General features: G+C 40.7%; 1 protein-coding gene across 3 annotated transcripts in view; it reads left to right on the forward strand.

Moving 5' to 3' along the window:
• The first annotated feature begins 2,293 nt into the window (after positions 1 to 2,293).
• The window catches only part of CMKLR2 (chemerin chemokine-like receptor 2), a 52,240-nt gene continuing 32,780 nt past the window's right edge, over positions 2,294 to 21,753 (forward strand). For all 3 annotated transcript variants that reach the window (XM_055398381.2, XM_055398378.2, XM_055398389.2), the window contains exons 1-2: positions 2,294 to 2,529; positions 6,623 to 6,773. The gene's annotated coding sequence lies outside the window, so the exon portion shown is untranslated. The remainder of the gene's footprint in view (positions 2,530 to 6,622; positions 6,774 to 21,753) is intronic.

Genomic DNA, 21,753 nt, shown 5'->3' on the forward strand with positions numbered 1-21,753 from the left:
CTAAAATTTACATTTGCCGAAAACAAAAAATAGCATAGCTTGCAGTTCCCCCTTGGTTTTACCAATGTACATTTTAAATATAACTAAAAATTCCAAGTGGTTTCATGGAATAAAGAATTTGAAATAGACAGCCTTTGTTCATCCCCGTTTCATGATATATAAGCACATATATATAAACACACTCTCTATTAAAGAATAAGTAGCAGAAATTAAAATAAGAATAAGTTCAGTTCCGTTCAGTCACTCAGTCGTGTCCGACTCTCCGCGACCCCATGAATCACAGCACGCCAGGCCTCCCTGTCCATCACCAACTCCCAGAGTTCACTCAAACTCATGTCCACAGAGTCGGTGATGCCATCCAGCCATCTCATTCTCTGTTGTCCCCTTCTCCTCCCGCCCCCAACCTTTCCCAGCATCAGAGTCTTTTCCAGTGAGTCAACTCGTCGCATGAGGTGGCCAAAGTATTGCAGTTTCAGCTTTAGCATCAGTCCTTCCAATGAACACCCAGGACTGATCTCCCTTAGAATGGACTGGTTGGATCTCCTTGCAGTCCAAGGGACTCTCAAGAGTCTTCTCCAACACCACAGTTCAAAAGCATCAATTCTTCGGCGCTCAGCTTTCTTCCCAGTCCAACTCTCACATCCATACATGACCACGGGAAAAACCATAGCCTTGACTAGACGGTAAGTAGCTTTCATATAAAGCATATCGCCTATTAAAAAAATAAGGCAATGTGTATGTAATAAAAAATATGTATATGTAATTAAAACTCAGAATAATTGTTGCTGGAAAGAGGATGCATTGCAGAGCCCAAGAGTGGGCTCTTGTCTAGCTCTCGAATGAATTGTCCAAGGAGGTACACATGCTGACGAAGCAAGAGACTTTAATGGGAAGGGGTGCCTGGGCAGAGGGCAGCAGGGTAAGGACACCCAGGAGAACTGCTCTGTCACCTGGCTTGCAGTCTTGGATTTCATGGTGGTGGGGGTTAGTTTCCGGGTTGTCTCTGGCCAGTCATTCTGACTCAGGGTGCTTCTTGGTGGCTTGTGCATTGCTCAGTCAAGATGGATTCCAACAAGAAGGATTCTGGGGTTGGTAGGACATATGGACTGGCCTCCTCTCTCTCCTTCTGACCTTTGCCAAATTCTTCTGGTTGGTGGTTACTTGTAAGTTCTGCGTTCCTTACCAGGAGTTCCTGTTGTAAGGTAACTCATGCAAGTCATTACTCTTGTTCCTGGCCAGGGCAGACAATTTCTGTCAGTGGTTCCACTAATGTAATCTCAGCAATTTTCTAGAACTTAAAGATTTTTTAAGGTGGGGAGTGTTTCATCACCTGTTTAGAATTTCTGGCACACAGTGATCACAAAAAGTAGAAGGGCTTTAGTTGGTTTTATTGTTGGGTTGGAATTCCCTAAAGACAGCACTCCATTATTGCCTACATAGGGCAGGTTGCTCCCACTCCTCTTCCTTTGCACCTACCACTAGTTAAGCTAGTTAAAGCTGGTTTCATTGATTTAATCATATTTTATAAAGGAGTCTGGTTTTATGAGGGAAGCTTTGGGGATTCATATTTTTTAAATGACCAAACCTAAAATTCCTTATGCAATAAAAACGATTGCCCAATGACTTATCTTTCGTGTATGCAATTGTCCTAAATTGAAGAAACTCAACAGGAAAAGAATTGGAAAAGAACATGATGGTTGCAAGCCCAAACTCCTAGAAGGTCCACATGAACATTGTCAGTGAGTGAGAAGGCAGGGAAGAAAGGTATCAAAATGAATAGAAATGCCCGGCTGCAAGTGGCAGGTGACACTAGGAGCAGCTCCTATTCAGCCTTCCTCAACTGTATCCTTGTGGGACACAGGCCCATAGTTACCTAGCTCTGGCAATTTTTTTTCATGAGGAGCTGACAATCTGACATCTTTGTAATATCCCCTGATTTTTAAATGATGGAAATTAATTCAAACTCTAGAAAAACACCGCGACGCAAGCAAAATAGGTCCGCAGCTGCAGTTCGCCTGTAGGCTACAAAATTACTAATAAAAATGCAAGTAGTGATTTAATCAGTTACAGAAGTTGAGAAAATACAATTTATTTTCTGATCCTTTCCTTTCCCCAAATGTGACATTTTAGAAAAATCCAGCTACACTTACATCACATCCATAATCTGCAGTTTAAGGAGAAAAGAAGCATAATTACAATAAATCGTTGGGAGTGGCCTGAACTCCCAGAGCCCTCCTTTCTCTTGAGTCAGGGCCAAGGATGGTGTCACCCAGATGCCTGTGAACCAAGTGATATACACCAGATTTATTTAACTACTGGCAACTACTTTTTTTCTTCATAGGGCAATGAGTTAAAAGATTATTTACCTCCCTTGGTTACAAAAAGAAGAAATATTTCTTCCAAGACTCTGGGTAGCTGCGGCCAGTTCTCCCAGAGAAATTATTTACCCCAAAGATTCAGATCACGGATCCTGGAAGCCTTGGCCGGACCGACTCCTTGCCGCTGCACTGCATGGGAACCTTCTGAGGGGTGAGTGTTTGCTTGGCCCTCCAAAGGTTTCAGACCCTGAGCCTCTGAGATAGGTACTTAAGAACAGCATTCTAAGTCTCAGTATGTAGATTTCATTTGATCTGGCATTTGGAATATTAAAAGAGGTTTTTTCCAAGTAAAAGATAACAATAGAAGTTGTCCCCCTCATTTCCACAGGTAATTAGAGCTTTGTGTATCTTAATTTAAAAGCTATGTGTTAATTCCTTTGACGGATTTACTAAGTATCCTCAGGATGGGTTCCTGCAGGGGCCACACAAAATTTAAAGCAAGAATTTGAAGCTGGCTTTGTCTTCTGTGGCTATTAAGAATTGTCTGGTTTAAGTGCATGGAAGCGGCCCTATATGGCCAGGTGGGCATGACTCCTCGCTGTGACCTCCTCAAGACACTGAGTCTACCACTTAAGTCCCAAGGAAAAGCTCACTGTTAACCCAATAAAGGCCCCCAGGTATAATCTCTGACTCTGCCTACCCTGAAGAAACAGGCCTAAGAAGGGCATTTACACAAAGAGATAGTCATCTCTCTGTATGACAAGAGGAAAAAAACTCAAAAGAAGTGAGGTTTTTGCCTTTTTCTCAGATCAGTTTCTTTTAAAAGAAAATGTCCATCTGTATCATATTGTCTCTTTTCCAGTGGTTATGTTCTGAGCCAATTTTTTTTTTTTTGTTTTTACAAGCAACAACAAAAATATTAGAAATGTTCAGGAACAAAAACCAATGTGACCTGTTGTGTTCTCCCAAATGTCTAGTTATGAAATTTCTACCATCAGAGTATTTAGGTGTTTGAGGTAAATTTGCTATTTTATCATCACACCAGAAAGGAAAAGAATAGAGATATTCTTGATCATCTCAAGATATGGGAGACCAAGTTCAGTTCATTTTAGTCCCTCAGTCATGTCTGACTCTTTGCGACCCCGTGGACTGCAGCACACCAGGCCTCCCTGTCCATCAATAACTCCTGGAGTCTACTCAAACTTATGTCCATTGAGTTGGTGATGCCATCCAACCATCTCATCCTCTGCGGAGACCAAGTTACTGATCCCAATTTTTTTATGGAGAGGTTGGAGTAAGGAGAAGGGACAGTCATCCTAAAAGCACCCAGTCCATTCTAACCACTAGAACCTCACTTAATACAAAGTTCCTCTTTTAAAATGTACTCTCTTCAAAAGACTGATTTTCTAAGAATGAAATTTCAGGTATCAGTGGAGAAAGATTATTTTAAAAGAATGATCCCAAAAATAGTATGATAGAGGCACAGTGTATCTTCCCTCTGAGCCCAGTTGGCCCTTTAGACCTGCTTATACACACCCACCCCTCTAGAAAGATCCCTTGAAACCCTGACCACAGCAGGCTTCAGAGAACTTGCACTGATTTAGAAAATGCTGTAACTGTCCTGAAAGTCTTTTATTTGGCATAAGTTATTCCTGCCCCTTCCTCCTAGTCACTTGATTCTGGAAACATCTCTTTTCATAGAGCTAAGTGTCTTAATGTTGCTGAGTCCAAGCTCGCTCTTCTCACTACACCAGAGGCCAATAAATCTGAGGGAAGAAGTGTTGAGGCTGACTGAGAAAATGGCTGACTAATGTCTCAAAATAACCATCTTGTTGGGGCCTGGATGCCAGGTTCCTTTATGGATCAGAGATGGGGGGAGGTCAGGAAACAAAGTGAAAAGACCATTTGAGTCTTGCAAATTATCTCCTAGAGTGACAAGCCTCAGGCAGGGGGATATGTTAGTTTCTTTTCCTTATAGAGATTCATTGGTGGGCCGGGTCAGATTATCTCCCTGTGAGCTAAACAAAGGCACTTTAATTTAAGGGTCAGGCAGAGGGGGCAGGGCTCTCTGAGGCAGGCCATTATGTGTGATTATAATAACAGAAAAGCAAAAACAGGGTTAAAGTCTCCCACAGGGAGTCAAAAATTAACCCTTCCCAGTTACGTTAAGAGCTTGGCATTTGGAATCAGAATGCCTAGGATTGAACTCCAACTTTGCAACTCACAGAAGAGGCTCTCTTAAAAGATCCCCAGTGACCTGACTCATCAGCTTAACCAATGCAGGTAAGTTAATGTCTAGTATGCCTGACCACCTCAGTTTAAACTACTTTTGAATAAAAGATAAGTATAAGGCAAGCCTTAGGACTTTGAAGCGGAGCTCTTCAGACACAGAGCATAGAGTATAGGGCTGATTAGGAGAGAGATTTTATTTACTATCCTTGATTTGGGGGGACCAATTTCAAAGCTAAGTAAGCATCTGTCACAAGTTTGTTGTTTTAGGTGTAACTAAAACAGAAAACTAAAAAGGCTGATCCTTTCCTGGGTTTCAGTGTGATTACTGTGCTTGGAGCACAGTAAATGCTTGTGAAATGTCATTTCTTTTGTCTTTTTTGCTACCTGATGCTTCACACTCCACTACTAGAAAATAAATCTAAAGCCATGTAAAGTAACCAAAACTTCCTGAAAAAGCTTATTCTAAAAAAGTATCTCTTATGGATGAAATTATGCTTTTGTGTGATTATAGAAGACAACATATAACTCAGTAAATACGAATATAGCTGATGCCAAGGGGTAGGAATTAGTGAGTGATATCACCTCCATCAGGTATCACCTCCTTCAGCAACTCAGATCACATTGACAAGTAATCTGCCAAGATTATTAGTAGTGATATTTCTGTGGAATCAAGGACTGGGGGCAAACATGGGAGAGAATACGTCCCTAGGAGGCTGAGGGACATTTGTAGTTTGAGAAATTATACCCACTCCATCCCCCAGTGTTATCCCAGTCTGCGCCCGACCCACTCTCACCAACCCCCCCCGCCAATAGAGGATTATTGTTTTTGATTTTTCTGGACTTCATCTTGTAGAGGAGAGAAAATAATTTTCCTTCAACCTTTCATTATACTTGGCTAAATCCACCACTGCAAATAAAAGACGGATTAACAGGGGGAATTTTTAAATTATGTGCATACAGAAACCCCATTTAAAAGAAGACTGAAGATAATATTCCATCCTGAACTAAGGAAGAGGATGGAGTCTAGGGCTTAGAGTTCGGGGAAGGCAATTCATGAACTGCTGAAAACAGGCTGGGTCCAGAAGTTAAGTCTCAAATGAAAAGGAGGAATCACTGTCTTACTGATACCGGCCCTCTTTCTAATGTAAATTTCCCTTACAAATGGGTAACTTCTACTCAGTTTTCGGAGGTTTTCCTCAGCTTGAAGTTCCTTAAAAGTCTCGAAATAATCCTTAGTCTTCAACAAGGCACTTTTCAGGGTGACCCATTCTGCTAAGCCCTCAGAACTCAAAGCAATCAGATACAAATTGTTTTCTGGCCTCTCACACCTCACAGTGTTCAATTAGCTTGGCTAACGTTTTAAGACCTAGTAATGTTCTCATGGACAAGCTGATGTTTGACCTTTAGAAAACTGAGTTAGCTCTACAGATGGACAAGCTAATTGCATCAAGGCTGGCTTCCTAGTGTGAAGTATCAGCCTCCACACTTCTCATTCTCTGAGTCCTGCTTCAGGTACACAGACATGCCCTCATCTGCCCTCATCACAGATGAAATGAGAGATAAGAATCGGATCTTTAATTTCCCCAAAGCCTGGAAAATTCTCTCTCAACCCACCTCAGTAAAGAAATAAAAACTAAAATATTAATTCATACTGAACTATTGTGTGATTCTGATTTCTCCCACTGAAACCCAGGAAATAAAAATCTCTTTCCTAATGAACCCTGGGTCCATTTGAAGAGCTCTGCTTAGAGATTCTATGGTTCTTTTCATGCCAACGCTGGAATGAACTTTAAATTGACTTTTCGTAAGCAAAAGCCCATCCAAACAAAAGAGGGATTGGTGCCTCCCCCATCGCTGGTTTCCAGCCTGAGGCGCTGCAGCCAACAGCAATGATCTCCTTTCAGAGAACAAACCTCTGATACATACATGTCCATGCTGAGCAGAAGAATTAATCTGTGCAGTGTATTCACTGCTTACTTTTCTCCTGGAATACATGATGAATTTTTATGGAGGGTAGAGGAGGAAGGGAAAAACCACATTCAAGCAAAACCCTACATCATTCTCCTCTACAGTGTCATTTCAAAAGCCAGATAAAAGCCGAATGAGGAGGCTGGGGAAAGTCTCCAACGTAGCTGTTCTGAAAACCACCCTCCATTTCATTCTGGAACAGGGAAGTTACACCCAGACATCACAAAAGCTTCTCTCCTCACAGAAAATTAACTGGTAAGTACTTTCTTGTTTTCCTCACACTGACACGTTTGCAGCTGACCTGATGAGGATGACTGCAGATGATTTATTTACAAAGCAGTATTTGGACTAACTACCAGCTGGCAAAAAAGGAAGAGGACTCCTGATAGCTTATGAAAAGCTCTCTGTGAAAATTCATATTTTTGGTCCTGTCAAAAGTGTTTAGGAAGAGTATATAACTGGGTTTGCAACAGCTCTGATTAAATCTGAAACACTGAGAACAGGACAAGGTTGCTGGGGTGGGATGGGGGGATTGGGAAGGCACAATGAAGAACTTTCAGTCATTTCATCAGCTTTTACCTAGAAAATCACAGCTCATAATTGCGGTTATGACTCAGAAATGACTAACATCATTAGTGGGAAGCTCACTGTAGTGAAATCGAGTAGGAGGAAATGGTGTTCTGAGTTGAAAACTGATTTTGCCCTCTTTTGATTACATGGCAGGAAAAAAGTTCTAAATTGAGTTGTAATGTGGCTTGGTTTTCTCCTTTTTGAGATGAATAGCTTGTGGTTCTTCAATACAAACATTTCTTTGTTGCTGCTGCGTTTTTGAAATCTCATTATCAATTGCCTGTTAGAGGAATTGGTATCTGGGCTCATCTAATGCAGGACGAATGGCTCACTGAAGGGAAGGTATGTAGGAGAAAAGATTGGGCTAACCCTGGGGAGTCAGATAACTGCGCAGCAATTGCTCTTTGTCAATAGTTTTTTCTTTTCCCCCAAATGAAAACTAAATGAAAATTTGATAGTAGAACTTTCACTATCAGTTACTCTCTTAAGTTGGCCATTCTTCCTTCAAACAAACTCATTTGCCCAAGCTTCCACCAACTTGTTGCTAAATTAATCCACTAGTATGTTTTGTTTTGTGAAAAAGGCAACGGACATCTCAAATTACCTAGTTCAAGTAATTCCTCTTTTTGTATAATACTCATCATGTTTGCATTTCTTCCAGACACTGAATGATTTTAAAGTTTTTTCACAGATATTATTTATGATTTTACCTAAAATTTAAGTTCTTTAGTTTATAAAGAATGTCATACCTTTTCTGTGTTACTTTACCACTAACTGTCATCTCCCTGAGAGACAGTTATTTAACCCAACATTCCCCTCTCAAGGGCTTCCCTGGTGGCTCAGCTGGTAAAGAATCTGCCTGCAATGCGGGAGACCCGGGTTCGATCCCTGGGTTGGGAAGATCTCCTGGAGAAGGGAAAGGCTCCCCACTCCAGTATTCTGGCCTAGAGAATCCCATTGACTATACACAGTCCATCGGGTCACAGAGAGTCAGACATGACTGAGCAACTTTCACTTCACTTCACTTCACTTCCCCTCTCAAAGGCTACAGCAGTTGAAGCTAACTCACAGAAGTAATTCTGAAATAAGAAAAGTCTTGTGCTCAAAGACCTTTTTTTCTGAATTGTTTACAATTCTAAAAATTAAAAGCAATCTAAATATCCAGCAGTAGAAATCTGCTTAAGAGGTGGGTGGGAGGGAGGGGATTATATGTGTGTGTGTATATATATATATATAGCTGATTCATGTTATTCAGCAGAAACTAACACCTCATGCGACGAGTTGACTCACTGGAAAAGACTCTGATGCTGGGAAGGATTGGGGGCGGGAGGAGAAGGGGACGACAGAGAATGAGATGGCTGGATGGCATCACCGACTCGATGGACATGAGTTTGAGTGAACTCCGGGAGTTGGTGATGGACAGGGAGGCCTGGCGTGCTGTGATTCATGGGGTTGCAAAGAGTCGGACATGACTGAGGGACTGAACTGAACTGAACACAACATTGTAAAGCAGTTATACTCCAATCATTAAGAAAATAAAGCTAGTTAAGCTTCTTATATATTATTTCAGTGAAATATTTAAATCATTAGGCAATAATAATTTGAAGGAATATGTTGCATCGTGGATGAGTGCTCGTATTATAATACTGACAATGACTGTAATTATGTAAAAAGTAAATGGAGATGAGAAAACTGAAGAAAAATACACAAAATTGAAAACAACTGTGTTAAGCTAATGGTGAACTGATGATTTATCAGGGAAGAAAAACTTTTCCTCTACCCTCTTAAATTCAGTTTCTGAAGGCTTATGAATTAAACTAATAAATGACAGATGATGGACTTCACAGAAAAATGTCACTCAAAGGGATGACTGGAATTGGGGGCTGGGACACCATCTTAATGGAGAAGGCAGTGGCACCCCACTCCAGTACTCTTGCCTGGAAAATCCCATGGACAGAGGAGCCTGGTGGGCTGCAATCCATGGGGTTGCTAAGAGTTGGACAGGACTGAGTGACTTCACTTTCACTTTTCACTTTCATGCATTGGAGAAGGAAATGGCAACCTACTCCAGTGTTTTAGCCTGGAGAATCCCAGGGATGGCAGAGTCTGGTTGGCTGCCATCTCTGGGGTCGCACAGAGTCGGACATGACTGAAGTGATGCAGCAGCAGCAGCAACACCATCTTAAAGGGAAGGGAAGAGAAAGAAGGATACTTACAGGAATACAGGTGACTTCTTAAATATCTAAATAAGGAAGGAGGAGGTGGAGAAAGGGCACTTATGGGAAAACAGATGACTTTTGAGAAACAAAAATGGGCCTTTAGGAGAATAGATGGGCAACAGGATAGTTTGTGTGACATTGTCTGTTTGGATCTGTTGTGGAGACTTCTCGTCCGTGGAGGTTAAGAGTCAACCTTTCCTTGCTGCTCCTGGGGAGGGGGGTTGTGACAGCTGAGTTCTTTTGGGACTTCACATGCCTTCTGCTCAAGATAATTTTTATGCCACAGTGGCACAGGCTGGACCCCCTCAGATGATACATCCTTTCTCTTTCCTCAAACTTTGTCTCTAATAGTCCATTATTTGTATAATTTTAAAACTTTATAACATTGAAAATTCCCATCTATTTTTTTCCTCAGGTCTTTAACCTGAAGATCTGAAAGTTAAACCCTTCAATCTGGTGGAGGCTCTTCCATTCTAATTTATCCAGTTTCTTTGGTGACATTAACTTGAGGAAAGGTTTCTGCCTCAGGAGACGTCTTCTTAAAAATGTATTGAAGTATAATTGACTACCAACATTGTGTTTAATATCTGCTGTATAGCACAGTGACTCAGTTATACATATATATATATACTTTTTCATACTCTTTTCCACCATGTTTTATCACAGCATATTGAATACAGTTCCCCGTGCTATAGAACAAGTAAGACCTTGTGTTTATTCGTCCTGTGTGTAATAGTTTGCATCTACTAATCGCAAACTCCCAATCCTTCCTTCCCCCATTCCTGCTGCCTCACAAATCTTCTAATGAAGGTAGTAAAAGCCAAGACCACAATAAAAACTGATAGTATAAAAATTTTAAAGATAGAAAAAAAGCAAAACTAGCTAAATGCAGATAAATAACACAGCATCCTCTTAAATTTGACAATTTCTAAACATTCCCCAAATCTATGGCTGCATAACATTGTTAAACTTGGTATTTTGAAATTGTCTGTCATCCCAGACTTTAATCCCAGCTCTGTCTCTAACTTGTTTGTAACTTGAGGCTGAGCAAACTTCCTGGAACTCAGTTTCTTTTAGTCTTAAATAAACCTGATGGGCTAGGTTCCTTCGAGCCCTCCAGTCTCACCTCTTACCCTTTTTCCAACCTCTGCTTATTAAGTCATCGTTCAATGTGATATATATAATGGGGTCCTTGCACATACAGTGGATACCTAATAAATATTTGGTGAAACAAATTTTTTATTCAGATTCTATGTTTTCATATTCTTCAATTATCATAGTATGTTCTGATTATTCCATAATATTCAAATAAGATGAAAAATGCTCTTCATTGTTAAAGAAAATAGTGTCAGTAGAAAAAAAGTAAACATGAATCAGGCACAAGCTTTTTGCTAGGAATTATGCAGTCCTTCCTTCAGCCTGGGCTTCCCTGGTAGCTCAGCTGGTAAAGAATCCGCCTACAATGCAGGAGACCCTGGTTCAATTCCTGGGTCAGGAAGATCCCCTGGTGAAGGGAAAGGCTACCCACTCCATTATTCTGGCCTGGAGAATTCCATGGACTGTATAGTCCATGGGGTTGCAAAGAGTCAGACATGACTGAGCGACCCTCACTCACTGAGGTAAGTGTTTAAATTGAAGACGGAAGTAGAGTAGAAAAAGAATTCAGACCCCTTGCTGGTTTAGGAGGACTTTTTTAGAACACCAAAAAAGAGAGACTTTACTGGTATTGCTGGCAAGAATGCAACTACTAGATGACAACATTCAAGAAAGTAATTTATTTAATGAAGCTTAACATATAAAGAGTTAAATAAAAAGAGGTCATAATTTTCTCTCAGGAATCATGAAGAAGCAAAGCTAATCCTGTGTCCTTTAAAAGGCCTCAGGGGTTACTCTCTGAAGTTCTACTTTGGTATTTCTTCTTATGCAAGAAACAAAAAAAAAAGTTAAATTTAAGAACTGTCCATGGTCACCCAGGCCATCATTTAGTATAATAACCAAATCATTTGGGTGTTAGAGTGGTAGAAAACTTCCCTTCTTACTTTCAAAGATGTTTGGCTGGTATAATAATTAAATAAAACTGATTATTTTAATTTCATGTGTACGGGAGTCCACATATGAAATTCAAAGCATTAACCAAGGCAGGCAGCTTGTATACCTTTTAGACAGAATAAATTTGTGAAGAATCGATAGGACAAAGAAGTTTGGATTTGGAGTAGTGAATTAGTGAAGAAATAGCAAGTTTTGTTTCTACAGTCTTCTTGGCTCCAAATTCCCTGTTTCTGGTGATAAAGATGCTTTCTACCCTTCTGATATAGGGAGGGTACCTTTCACATAGGAGGGTTATTTCCTGCTTTGGGGACAAAGAAGGATCATAGTATCCTTCTTGTACCAACTGTTTCTCACATAACTTTAACTCGGAATAATCTTTATGCCAAAGTGGCATATTTGAGGGTGGCATATTCTGACCCCCTTCAGTACAGTTCCTCCATTTTTAAATGCTTTATACAGTTGCATGTAACAGACTCCAACATTTAACAAAAAATCATCATAAACAGAGTAATTACTGAAGTGTTTGAGAAACACTAGGGGGTGCTTCGGAGAAGGCAGTGGCACCCCACTCCAGTACTCTTGCCTGGAAAATCCCATGGATGGAGGAGCCTGGCAGGCTGCAGTCCATGGGGTCACGAAGATTCGGACACGACTGAGCCACTTCACTTTCACTTTTCACTTTCATGCATTGGAGAAGGAAATGGCAACCCACTCCAGTGTTCTTGCCTGGAGAATCCCAGGGACGGGGGAGCCTGGTGGGCTGCCATCTATGGGGTCGCACAGAGTTGGACACGACTGAAGCGACTTAGCAGCAGCAGCAGGGGGTGCATCAGGGTTTGGGATAAAGGCAGAGTTAATACTAAAAGGAGAGGGCTTTATGAAAAAGGACTTTGGCAAGGACTGTGCAACCTGGCAGCTCAGAAAAGAGAGAATCCAAGACAAGTCTAATAATATGTGCTGGGTGAATTTTCATTAGGACCTAAGGACATGAAATATAATTTGTATGTGAAATTAGATCATTAGACCTAGTAGAAAGTGCTTATAGATAGGACATCCTTAATTTTCATAAATCTTTCTCTTCGGCAGTTAATGATAAACCTCTATTTCAGTGGAAAACATGTGGTAATGGAGCATTCCGCTTATTGTGTAACCAAAGAGTTGATATGGAATTTTTTTAATGAGGTTGTACCATTTAAAAGTGCTGTTATTTGTCCTTGACGACTTTTGACCTAATAAAATGGCAATGTCATATGCTTCAACATAAAATATGGATTATTAATTTAATAAAATAGAAAGATATATCTATATTATTTATTGCATAAATATTTGATTTGTGTATTTTATTCACACATATAGTTAACAATGTCTAACACTAAAACTACTCAACATACTATAGTTTTGAGGATGGAGAAAGCATTTCCTTCTTCATTCACTAAAATTTTATTGAGTACCTACTATGTGTCCTGCACTCTCTGTTCTGTATTTGAGATACACAAACGAGTAAAGCTTTATCTTTATCACTTGCCCTTGAGACTTTCAACATTTAGCAAAGGAGATAAACACAAGCAGATGGTTACTACAGAGAGCATGAGTACAAGGATTAAGAAGGAAGTCCCTGAAGTCAGACCCAGAAGTCTTGTCTGGGCTTCACCACTTTTGCTAATTGCCTAACCTCCCTTAGCCTTATAGAGATAATAATAGTACCTCACAAGGTTGTTGTCAGAATGAAACGTGAAAATGCAGTTGCTTAGTGTTGTAGTACACGTAACAAGTGCTCAGGAGATGTTACTGTATTACTGTGATATGGTAAATGGTGTCTTATAATGTCATATGCTTCGTTTGCTTCCTTTTGAATGTAATTAGGTAAACTGTTCTTAATTATAAGCCATTCATTATTGGATGTAATTTGCTCCTGATAATAGTTTAGAGAAAAATCTCATCATCTTTCCCTGTAAGTGGAACTTGTTTTCATTCAAAAATCCTGATCTAATTAAGTGGCCGGACAGATTTAAAACATCTCTAAGAAGTGAGATTCATCATTCTTTTAACACCTTTAATAAGAAAGAGGACATCAGAACAAGAACTAATGGATTTGATGCAATTAAGAGCGGAAATCTCCTTCTCAAACTCACCTTTGCCTTTCAGGCAAATATAAATAATTAGTTGTTGCCAAGATGCCCATGACCGTGGATGCCTTTTCTCAAAACCCACCAAATATGGGACCACCTTGGCGGTCCAGTGGTTAAGAATCCACCTCGCAATGCATGGGGTGTGGGTTCCATCCTTAATTGGGAAACTAAGATTCCACATGCCGCAGGGCAGTTAAACCAGTGTGGCACAACTACTGAGCCCACAAACTGCAACGAAAGATCCCAAGTGCTGCAGATAAGACCCAATGCAGCCAAGTAAGTAAATATTTTTTAAAAACCCCACTGAATGGTTTTACTGCCAGCCAATAAATATTTGTGCATGTGTGCTCAGTTATGTTCGACTCTTTGTAGCCCTCCAGGATCCTCTGTCCATGGAATTTTTCAGGCAAGAATACTAGGGTGGGTTGCCATTTTCCTACTCCGGGGGATCTTCCTGACCCTGGGATTGAACTCGCGTCTCTTGTGTGTCCTGGATCGGCAGGCAGATTCTTTACTACTGGCGCCACCTGGGGAGCAAAGGGAGTATTAAGGAAGTATTTGGGAGTATGAAGGGAAGTGAAACAAGTCTGGTGGAGGAGAGAGATTCATCAAATAAACATTCAAATATACAAAAATTCTAAAGGAAGAGTGTAGAGCAGGGATCCTGATTTAGGTTGGGGGATAGACTTGTGGAGATCAGGAAAGAATTCACTTAGGAAAGTAATATCTAAAAACATAGCTTACCCTTTAGAAGAACTGATGATCTTCTCCTTAATTCCAAACCACCAGCAAGTTTAGGAAATGAGTTGAGTCAAATCAACTGTTTGGTTACTTTATGGGAAATACTAAGTCTATAGAAATTGTTTATTGTATCACTCAAATGTATGCTGCTGCTAAGTCACTTCAGTTGTGTCCGACTCTGTGCGACCCCATAGATGGCAGCCCACCAGGCTCCGCCATCCCTGGGATTCTCCAGGCAAGAACACTGGAGTGGGTTGCCATTTCCTTCTCCAATGCGTGAAAGTGAAGTCGCTCAGTCGTGTCCGAATAGTAGCAACCCCATACATGAGATTTTCTAGGCAAGAGTACTGGAGTGGCTTGCCATTGCCTTCTCCGACTCAAATGTATAGATAATACTAAATGTGACTCTTCTTTTGATTGTCATTCTGCCCCATATGGGCTTTCATTTCATTAACTATTCAAAATAAGACCATTCACCTCTAGGGTAATTCTATCATTATCAATGCACTCAGACACAAAATGTATATTTAATTCAGTTTTTTACACTGAACAACCAAGAAGATGGAAAACTTTGAAGATAGTAAAATGACTAAATACTTCCTTGTTTGGGAGAGGTGCCTTGCTCTGGGATGGTATAAGGAGGCATTTCTCCTTGGTTTGCTTTTTGATTTCTAAGAGATTGAATAGGGAAGGAGGAACTTCATTCGGTACACGCCTAACACTGTTTATCTCTTAGGAGGGATCTACCAAACACTATTTAAAAGTGTATTTTCATATCTCCTTACAAATGTATTCTATCCCCCAGAACACAGGAGGGGGTGGAGGAGATGATTGTGAAAAGTATCTCTTCATTTTAACTTTCTATTAGATTATTTATAAGAATATTCACACTCATTTATTTCAGTCTTAATTAAATAAAAGCTTGATTTATTAAAAACTAGGTCTATTTTCAAATCTTGTCAAATGGAATTTGTACTGAGTACACTTCAATAATTTTCTAAAAAGACAACTTCTTCCTTTTTACACTTTTCTCAAGCAGTCAGTAGATAACTCATTCATCAAACTTAAGAGAGCGCCCAAACAGGATTTCTTTGGAAAAGCGCAATTTTTTTTGTTTTTTATGGGGCTTTTTAAATTTTTGCTTAGTTGGACAATTGATGTATTTTCTGGCCAGTTGGATCATAGCAAGTCACAGAGATTTCAGCAAGAAGCCCAGTTTACTTCATTCCCATCTTTATCACAAGAAATGAACTCAATCTACAAAGTCATTTGACATAAAATAAATAAACTCCTTTAAATAGAGTGTTATCACAGGATCAAAACGTTCCCCTTTGGAAAGGAAGGACTGAGTGTAATGTAGCTTTACTGTCCCAGCAGGAAACCATTATTTTGTTGCTCCCATGGTATCTTTCAACTAATGTTTTCTTTCAGGATGAAGCACAAATCCAGAATGTTATCTAAACTAATTACAAATAATATCAAATGAGCTCTCTGATTAGAACCAGTGATCATTAAACTAGCTGGAAGCCCAAACATTTGCTACCTTTCAACAAAACCATATGTTAGTTATATGAATTATTTCATAGTACACCCTAATAAAAAAAAGCATTAATAAAGTAAGATATAAAAATGATATTGCATATTTCCTGAGCTCTTACTATGATCCAGGCACTGTGCTAGGCACTTATATACATTATCTTGTGTAATTCTTACAACAACCCTAGAGTGGTTTGCTGATGGTGTTCCTCCTCAGATCACAGATGAAGAAACTAAAATTTAGTTCAGTTCAGTTCAGTGGTTCAGTCATGTCTGACTCTTTGTGACCCCATGGACCTCTTTGCTGCAGCACACCAGCCTTCCCTGTCCATCACCAACTCCCAGAGCTTGCTCAAACTCATGTCCATCGAGTCAGTGATGCCATCCAACCATCTCATCCTCTGTCGTCCCCTTCTCCTCCTGCCTTTAAACTTTCCCAGCATCAGGGTCTTTTCCAATAAGTCAGTTCTTCTTATAAGGTGTCCAAAATATTGGAGCTTCAGCTTCAACATCAGTCCTTCCAATGAATATTCAGGACTGACTTCCTTTAAGACTGACTGGTTTGATTTCCCTGTAGTCCAAGGGACTCTCAAGAGTCTTCTCCAGCACCACAGTTTGAAAGCATCAATTCTTCAGTGCTCAGCTTTATGGCCCAACTCTCACATCCATACATGACCACTGGAAAAACCATAGCTTTGACTAGACGGACCTTTGTTGGCAAAGAGACACTCTTCTTTTTAATATGCTGTCTAGTTTGGTCATAGCTTTTCTTCCAAGGATCAAGCATCTTTTAAGTTCATGGCTACAGTCACCATCAGCAGTGATTTTGGAGTGCCCCACCAAAATAAAGTCTGTCGCTGTTTCCATTGTTTCCCCATTTATTTGCCATGAAGTGATGGGTCCGGATGCCATGACCTTTGTTTTTCGAATGTTGAGCTGTAAGCCAGCTTTTTCACTCTCTTTCACTTTCATCAAGAGGCTCTTTAGTTCCTCTTCACTGTCTGCCATAAGGGTGGTGTCATCTGCGTATTTGAGGTTATTGATATTTCTTCCGGCAATCTTGATTCCAGCTTGTGCTTCATCCAGTCTGGCATTTCACATGATGTACTCTGCGTATAAGTTAGATAAGCAGGGTGACAGTATACAGCCTTGATGTACTCCTTTCCCAATTTGGAACCAGTCTGTTGTTCCACGTCTGGCTCTAACTGTTGCTTCTTGGCCTGCATACAGATTTCTCAGGGGGGCAGGTCAGGTGGCCTGGTATTCCCATCTCTTTAATAATTTTCCACAGTTTGTTGTGATCCTCACAATCAAAGGCTTTAGCATAGTCAAGGAAGCAGAAGCAGATGTTTGTAATAAAAAAATATGGTACATCTGACCACTGTTCCTGATTTGCTGATGTAGAGGAGGAAAAAAGAAAAACATCTTTCTTCCTCTTCTTCTAGATTCTTGGCTGGAGCACCTATAAAAACTGCAGGTTAATAGGAGGAAAGCATTCAGATTTTTAAATATAAGTTTCACATAACATAAGAGCCTTCATAAGAAAATGAAGACCTGAGGAAATAGTTAAGTTTGAGTGTTTTTATTCATACTAGGTTTGATGAAAAGTGAAGAGTCATCGAGAAATGTGATAGGACAAATGAATGTGAGTGGTAAATTGGGGGAAACTTAGCAAGGCTGTTCATTCAGATTCCACTCAGCATCCTTCCTTCTTTGGAGATAAAGATGTTCCTTTCCTTAGGGCATAAGGAGGGCGCACCTTTCACTTGAGGATCTCATGTCCTGACTCAGGGGAGGGTCAGAAATCTTCTTGCACCTTTTGTTTCTCATACTCCTTCAGCTTAAATTATTGCATATGCCAAGGTGCCATTATTTTGGGCTAGCAGTAGAACCTCATCAGTATCTACGTTGGATTGAGGGGGGAAATGTGAAGTAGTACCTACAAATAACAAAATAGGAAATAGAAGTACACTATTAACAGAGAGAAGACTGGAGACAGAAGTAAAAGATGGTTATGTGTCCGACAATGAGCTTCACTCCATTGCCAAGTTTCCTCCTCACAACTCCCTGATACAATAGAGATTATTTTTATATTATCCCTATTTTTACAGATGAAGAAATTGCTGCTGAGAGCTTTTGACTGACTTCCCAAGGCCACACAGGTGAGAGACAGATAGCAGTGGGTGGTACCGAGAATCCTGATCTCAGTTCTCTGCCCAGGAATTGGACCTGGGATGAAAATCAGGAATCCCAGCCGCTAGGTCACCAGGGGCTAGAGGCTAGAAGCAAAATTCCCCTGGCCCTTGCCCCCACTGAAAAGTGCATTTCTCAAGGAGGCAAAAACCGTAGAAACAGGTACAGAGTTTATTTTTGGAAATACAGTACACCCAGTGGGAGAGGACAGGGAAATGGTTTCATTAAGACAGAAGCAAGGCAGAGACACACCAGCAGAGAAAGCACTTGAGCATCCTGGCTGAAGAGGAGCAGTGCAGTGAAGAGGTGGTTAAATCATTTACGGAGGGCAGTTCTGGGTCTTTGTTTATGTTTGGCCAATTATCTGTCTTCTCCTACCCCCTATCTGTCCTAGGACCCTCCCCAATATGCATGTGCAACTTTTTTCCAAGATGGATTCCAGCCCAGGGGCCTATGGAGGGACCTTGGCATCACCTATGCTGGATGGTGCCACCTCCTTTGTGACCCCTAAGGAGACTTTCTACACATGTGCAGTGACTCCCTTGGCCCAAGAATGGGAAATACGTGACCTCTTGATCTTTTATTCCAACAGGGTTTAGCCTCTCTGTCCCTGCCATAACCATTATCTTAAAGTGTCCATAGGAGGCAAAGTCCAGCTGTTATTTGCATTCCAAGATGGAAGTAAATATCTAGCCCAGAGCCCACTTGCCTCCTTGCTCAGAATTGTAAAATGTAGGCTAGCTGTAAATGCCTAGCCTGGAGACCATCTATCTCCTGCCTCCAAGGTGGCACCTCCAGGAGGTCTGCCTGACTCCAGGGCTTTCATTCCTACCCACCATAAAATGTGGCCCAGAAAGGATTCTGATTGTTTCTGGATTACATCAAAGCACATGGTGAGGAGGGACTGGTAGGGAAGAAGGTAGTTTACCCGCGGTAACAAGCCAGAAAGAAGACAGGCAGGGAAGACTGGAGAAGGGGATGCAGAAGTAAGAGTCAGCTCTACATGAACACCCTCATGGGTTAGTTATCTCAGGGAATAGCTAGGGCAGGCAGGTCTCTGGGCTGATCTCACAGAACTGAAATTTCTTGGGTGGCTACTGGGACTTCTCTTCATCCTGCTTTGGTGAGGCAAATGGTATATCCTCAGGATGAGGAAGGCGTCCTGTGTTCTGCTGCAGCGCTGACCAGGCAAAGTGCCATGTCTAGCCAATTATTTTGAAGTTTGGGAGCGGCTAGAACATTGGCCTGGTTCCCTTTCTCTGAGTAGTGCCTGAAGGGATTAAGAGGCCTCAGTCTGACTGCAAAAAAAAGAGAAAGCAAGAGAGATAAAACGAAAGCTGTACATATTTGAATGCTGTGTTAATGTCCTGGCTATGTAAAACAATTGTGCTAAGCTTCCAACAGTCATATCAAGGGCCTGGCTTTAACATACCGTTCTTAAAGAGAGCAGATAGGAATGAAGGGTGAAGGGAAAAGAGTCTGAGATCCCTAACTTTAGGAAGAATTTGCTTCAGCACTACAAACTTGTGTGGTATCAGGATTTTCTCTCCTTCAGCCCTTTCCTTCTTGCCTGGTATTGGACTTCAACCAAGCCCTCGACCCCACCTCACCCCTTCCTCTAAATGAGTCCTAATGTTTCCTTCCTCTAAATGTGTCCCCCTGTCCTAATGTTTAGTGGTGTCATGACCCTAGGAGTGGAAGGTAAATTTAGATTTTGGAAATTCACGGCCAGAAAGAAACTTTATAGACACTTTTTAAAACACCTTACCATATCCCTACCTCCCTCTTCCTACTTTCATTTGTCCTCCCAAGGTTAGACTAATACTGTTGGAATAAAGACCTATTAAAAGACCTGATTTTTTTAAAAAAAAAAAAACAGGTAAATCATGACTCACATACAAATATAAAGTTAACCTGTTTCAAAGGCTTTCACTTAACTCATTAATGATACAATCAGTTAAATGGTTAAAAGGAGAATTCAAAGTCTCACACATGTATAGTATAGACCATCAGGACTGTTGAAATGGATTTATAAACAGTTGCAAAATTGGTCAATATTTATAGGACAATAATCGATTGCTTTTCACTAGACACAATTCATTTGTATTTCTCTGGAGGAGATTATTTGCATTATGAAAAGTTGCCTGTAACTTTCATGATTGTAAAATACACAAAAGACAATGACAAGCAGAGAAAACCTGAAATAAAGCCCCACCATAAATCATATTTTTCAGGATGTCTAAATATCATAAATCTAAATAAATAAATATCATAAATCGTGTCTGACAGTATACCTCTGTATTAAGACACTTGTACTTACTGATTTTATCTCCAATGTTCCACCTCAGTACGTCAAGAAGTTGAGGATTATGGTCCATTTTGAGCAGTATGATAAGCTATCACTTTGAAAACACTTTAGATAATTTGCTGATCTTATTTAAAAGGATAATTTTAGGTTGGTGGTTTTAGTCACTAAGTTGTGTCCAACTCTTGCGACCCCATGGACTGTAGCCCGCCAGGTTCCTCTGTCCATGGGATTCTCCAGGCAAGAATACTGGAGTGGGTTGCCATTTTTAGGTTACTCCATGTAAAATAACTAATTACAAATTTAAACAAATTATTTTGGATAAATGTTGCCTAGGGAGCAAGCAGCTTTTTAGATTTGAAAATGAGAAGGTGGGTGCTGCACAGGAAGCTAAAGATGAAAAATTGAAGTCTCTTAGTGATAGTTGACATTCTCTGTTTCTAAACAGGAAGTAGAAATAGTAAGGCTAGAAGAGCAGAATATAAAGCGTGCCCTGAAACAACAGCAGTGTATGCCTCTGGGGGACACTTTAGCCCCTCCCCGTTAGCCACCAGCACTATCAGCCCCAGTGGTCTGCAAGGAAGTCTTGATCAGGAGAAAGCGTTTGTTTCATGGTTAACACTTCCGCCCAGGCCCAGGTGGGAAAACATCCAAATAGGACAAAATGGATCCCCCTGGCTCCTGTGCCCTTTTTCCACATCTGTTTAGTTTCTTCTTGGTTCTTGCTCCAGTCCCGATTTCTGCATTCTGATTCCTGGCTGTTCAGTCTCCTGCAACTTTATTCATTTCTGGTATCCTTGAGTATTGACCATTTGTTAGAAAATAAGCTACATGCTTTGATGTGTTGGCTTCATATAGCCTCCTGACTTCGTTCCTCCACATGTAGTGGAACATTAGTTTTCCTAGTTTCAAGTCAGCTCGAAATTGTGTGGTGGTGGGTCCTCTCCTCCTAAGCCCTTAGTTGCCATTGTCCTTTTTTCCTCAAGGTCACCCTGTACCTGAGCCCCCTAACAGATTTGCATTCAAAAGGCTCTCTGCTGCCCCCTCCAGGAACCCAAAATCACTACCTCAAACTACTTTTCAACTCCGTTTCATCCAGATTAACTATTTGGCTGTTGAAATAATCACAGAATTCTGATTCTCTCAATTTACAGTAAGAAAGAAAAAGTAAGCAAAAACAGTAAAACAAAGTTCTTTTTTGGCCATAATGATAGGAACTGATGTGTAATAGGTAGAATTACTCATTTATACCGAAATTCCCAGGTGGCGCTATTGGTGAAGAACCCGCCTGACAATGCAGGAGACATAAGAAAACAGGGGTTCAATCCCTGGGTCGGGAAAATCCCCTGGAGAAGGGAATGGCAACCTAATCCAGTATTCTTGCCTGGAGAATCCCATGGACAGAGGAGCCTGGTGGGCTATAGTCCATACAGTCGCAGAGTCTGACATGACTGATGTGACTTAGCACACACGCACCAAAATTATATTTATTT

Source organism: Moschus berezovskii, chromosome 2, assembly GCF_049115385.1.
Source record: "Moschus berezovskii isolate FMDL1 chromosome 2, NW_MosBer_1.0, whole genome shotgun sequence".
Taxonomy (NCBI): Eukaryota; Metazoa; Chordata; class Mammalia; order Artiodactyla; family Moschidae; genus Moschus; species Moschus berezovskii.